The 4542-nt window shown below is 36.1% G+C and overlaps 1 protein-coding gene across 1 annotated transcript in view; it reads left to right on the top strand.

The window, feature by feature from the left end:
* LOC115294075 (olfactory receptor 14A16-like) overlaps window positions 1–4542 on the top strand; it is a 20701-nt gene that overhangs the window by 547 nt on the left and 15612 nt on the right. The gene's annotated exons all lie outside the window — the stretch shown is intronic.

The raw sequence follows: 4542 nt of genomic DNA, 5'->3' as shown, positions 1-4542 counted from the left end.
ATGCTGATTGTTTTTCAGCAAACATAAGAAAAAATTTCTTCTATCTTCAGAGCTGTCTTTTTGTTGGTTTTGTTATACATTTAGTGTGAAGTTATTCCTGAGGTAAAGCGGATCTTGCAAACTGTAATTTCTTCAGTGCATGTAGAAAATATAAAGATAGCCATTTATTTAGATTGGGGTAACATTTTCATGTGATAGCCTCTAATTGATGCATAAAATACACAAATATTGCCTCACACATCTATAAATGAGGGATTTTTGTAATGGTTACCAAAACAAGGGATGCATAGTTTAAAAGCAGCAGGGAAATCTGTAATAAAATAGAGTAATTTGTTTATCCATTCTTGGAAATTGGCTTTAGTTCAATGTGAACTGTGGTCTTGGCATATTAGTGGTTTTATTAATGCTTCGAATTTTTATTTAATTTCCAGTGAGTTACCCGTATTGCAGTATTAGTTACAGGAGTGCAATTCAGTGATTCATCACTTAGGTTTAACACCCAGTGCTCATGACAAGTGCCCTCCATAATGCCCACCACCCTTCTAGCCCATCCCCCTCCAACCTCCCTCCAGCAAATCTCGCATTGTCTTTTATAGTTAAGAGTTTCCCTTATGGTTTGAAGACTCAGAACGAATAATGGGGAGGTTATTCCTCTACATATCTCCATCGTATTACAGCATAGGTAAATAAGGAGGGAAAAGATGGGTAGAGCTGAAAACTATCTCTGTATATTTTTCTGTGACAATGATAGAATCTATGACAAGAATTTACGTTTTCCATGTAATTAATGTTTCAATTAAATCACTAATATACCAAGACTTTAAGAAGATAGTATGAAAGTTTTATTTGAAGTCAATAAAACCCTAGAAGTATTTATGTATTATGAATTATGTATTTTCCTTCAGTAAGGACACATGACTACTATGCAGCTAATAAACAAAATTAAAATACAATGCTATATTTTTTCATAGAAGACAGTATAATGGAAACAGGTGAAATAGACTTACCTACTTATACATTTCAAAGGAGCTGGAATGACATTGGGATGCTTATAGTAAATGCATAGAGGTTTGAAAGAATTTCACATCCTAATACAAATCCAGTTTCCCTAATATTAGGGATGAATTATTTAAGACACTTTGGAACCTACCACACGGAGGTTAATATAAGACATGTCCTCACTTATAAATCAAAATTGAAGACCTGGATATTTTGTCCAACAGGTTGAAATTTTTCTGTTTAAATGTTTCTATTGCTCTGGTTTCCAGGGCTTTGCTGAATGACAGTCTTCTTTCCACTGTAAGCACAGTTCAATGGGTATTTTTAAGGGTCTTGGATTTTCTTATGTGTGTTTACAATTGACTAATTAGAATGAGAACTAATGAACTACATTAACCATAAGCTCTGATCTGTCTAACATTGTCATCACAGACAGCATCAAGTTGGAAGTTTAAAGAATTAGGTCCACATGGGGATTTTTTTTTTTTTTTTAGTAAGTAGTGTTGTGTACCATGAGACCCTCTAATAACTAACGAGAATACTGTTAATAGACTTCTGCGAAACATTAATTTGTCAGGTAATGGATTGATTTCAGTTTATAAACTTACATATTTTTAATTTATTTAGTGTTTATTTATTTTTGAGAGAGAGAGAGAGCGAGCGATCAGGGGAGTAGCAGAGAGACAGAATTCCAAGCAGGTTCCAGACTATGAACTGTCGGCAAAAAGCCCATTGCGTGGCTCAAACTCACAGACCAGAGATTATGACCTGACCCAAAGTCAGAGGCTTAACAGATTGAGCCACCCAGATGCCCCTGTAAACTCATATTTGAACAAAACTGATTGTATCTTTTTACTTTGTTACTTATTTTGATTTTTTAAAGTGTTTGTTATAAGCAGGACATCATTTCTTACACTATATAAAATATTTAAGATATAAGATAATGGAGAAACTTAAATCCCCTTATTATCTCTGCTCTATTTTCTTTTCCTAAGGAAACATATCAGATATTACCCTGTATTTATTATTTTGCACTTTCCTGTGTATTTGCAATATACAAATACAAAAAGCATATACATTAATATAAGTAAAATCTTAACATGTTGTTTTGATGATTTTTAAATTTTAACATACTTAAAAAATTTTGACATTGAGTTATTTTGAAGAGACAGAGAGACAGCGCACACACAGGGGAGGGGCAGAAAGAGAGACGGGGACACAGAATCCTAAACTGGGCTCCAGGCTCTGAGGTGTCAGCACAGAGCTGGACACAGGGCTGGAACTCACAAACCATGAGATCATGACTGAGCAGAAGATGGACGCTTAACCGACTGAGCCACCCAGGTGCTCTTTAACATAGGTTTCAAAAGCACATATTATACTAGACAATTTAAAGATGAGTAATTGCATAAATAACTCATAATTCTTCATAAAAGGCAAAAATGTTCTCAATTCTAAATTTACCGATATCTATAAAGTAATTAAGTAAGTAAAATGCCAGGGAACCTAGGAGGTTCAGTTGGGTAAGGGTCTGACTTGATTTTGGCTCAGGTTATGATTTCATACATGAGATAAATCCCTCTGTCAGGCTCTGTACTGACAGGGCATCACCTGGTTGAAATTCCCTCTCTCTCTCTCTCTCTCTCTCTCTCTCTCTCTCTCTCTCTCTCTCTCTTTCTATTTATGTACTCAGATTAAATAAACATTTCTTAAAAAGTATGTAAACTGTTATTCTTTCCTCTTAATTCTTGGCTACTATATACAATTTACTCTTAAATCTTATATAGTTTGAGTGATGTTAATAAATCATGCATGGAATACGGGTTTTATATAAGTTTACCCCCAAAGAACACCAAATTTGACAATTACCAATGAATCAAAATGCCTTTTTTCAAGTCCAGGGACTGAGTGGAGAAGTTCAAGCAAATCATTAAAGCAAAACGTCCAGGACCAAATGCATTGAAGAGAGAAAAAGGGGTAGTTTCCCTCTGCCTATGTCAATACTTCTGCAAGGAAGCACAGATCCATGTCGGGAGGGATCCTCCTCCTATAAAATGTCTCCCAAATATGGAAGTCAGGGCATGTGAATAAGCACTGCTATCCCTACATTGTGGGGGAACCTGCCAAAAGGAACCACTTCTCACCCCGTTCAGAATACTGAGGGGATTTCCAGAAGTTGAGGTGGGAACAGGCCCAAAACAGAGTGAGAAAGGCCCCAAATCCACCATGTATCAAAATAAGATGGATACTATCAGTCTCTTCAAAGACTCCATCATGAACCCCACACAGGAGCTATTTGGTCCATCACACATGTAGACCCTTCAAGTGGCCCATGGGCTCCCTCCATGCTCTGCATTCTTTATTCACACGCACACATCCTGCCTCATGGGCAACTCCCTGTGCATGTTCCAGAGCGGGTCGGGGAAGACTGAATTTGCAGACAGCGAGTGGACATGTACAGGAAGATTATCCAAATCTGTGGGATGAGGATGAGGCGCATAAACCTGAACATTCAGCTTCACAATAGAGAAAACACATCAGAGTTTTCCAAGACTTATCTCACTTGGTAGGTTCAAGAAAAGGCATAACATCTTAATTCCTCCAAAAAAGGTAACAGCAAGTGTGGAGTCTATATATAGAAGGAAACTGTTTGGGAAAAATCTCTGTATACCTTTTAGGCTTGATAGATGATAATTCTTTCTTGATTCCACCCATTAAAGACTAGAGAAGAAGACTGCTCAGATTTCTCAGTAGAAATGATACAGACCAAGGGGACCCTTGGGTGGTCCAAGCTGTTAAGTTCCAACTTCAGCTCATGTCATGATCACAGAGATCCTGAGTTCAAGCCACTCATTTGGCTCTGCACTGGGGGTGCAGATTCTGCTTGGGATTTCCCCTCTCTTTTCCTCTCTCTTTCTCTGCCCCTTCTAATCCTTCCAATCTCTCTCTCTCTCTCTCACTCTCTCTTTCTATCTCTCTTTCTCTGTGTCTCCGTCTCTAAATAAATAAATAAATACACTTAAAAAATTTAAGAAAGGAAAACAATTCAGGCCAGGAGAGGTGGAGTGATATATTGAAGGGAAAGAATAAAAGAAAGAAAGAGAGAAAGAAAGAAAAGAAGGATCTAATCATGTATTCTTTACCTATAACAGTGTTCTTCAGAATTGAAAATAATTTTTCAGAGAAACAAAAGCAGAAGTAGTTTACCATTAAAGCTAAATTAAAAGAAATGTTAAAGTAAGTTCTACAAGCTTAAGTGAAAATGAAAACAAATAATTGAAATTTTTATAAAAGTAACTGAATAGTTTGATTCGTCATTCTCTAATACTGTAGTAAGGTGGTGAGTTAATCACTTAGCTTTCATATGAAGGATACTGGGCAAAACCATTAAAATAACAATAGATACAATAATGTGTTAATGGACACACAATATAAAACAGTGTATATTTCAATATGAAAACAAACAATATGAGGGGGGAATTAAGGAAATGAAGTTTTGGTATATGATCAAAGTTATCAGTTTATATGGATTTTATAACTATG

Source organism: Suricata suricatta, chromosome 6 (genome assembly GCF_006229205.1).
Source record: "Suricata suricatta isolate VVHF042 chromosome 6, meerkat_22Aug2017_6uvM2_HiC, whole genome shotgun sequence".
NCBI classification, from domain to species: domain Eukaryota; kingdom Metazoa; phylum Chordata; class Mammalia; order Carnivora; family Herpestidae; genus Suricata; species Suricata suricatta.
The sequence above is the reverse complement of the archived record's forward strand: the minus strand, read 5'-3'. Positions and strand labels throughout refer to the sequence as shown.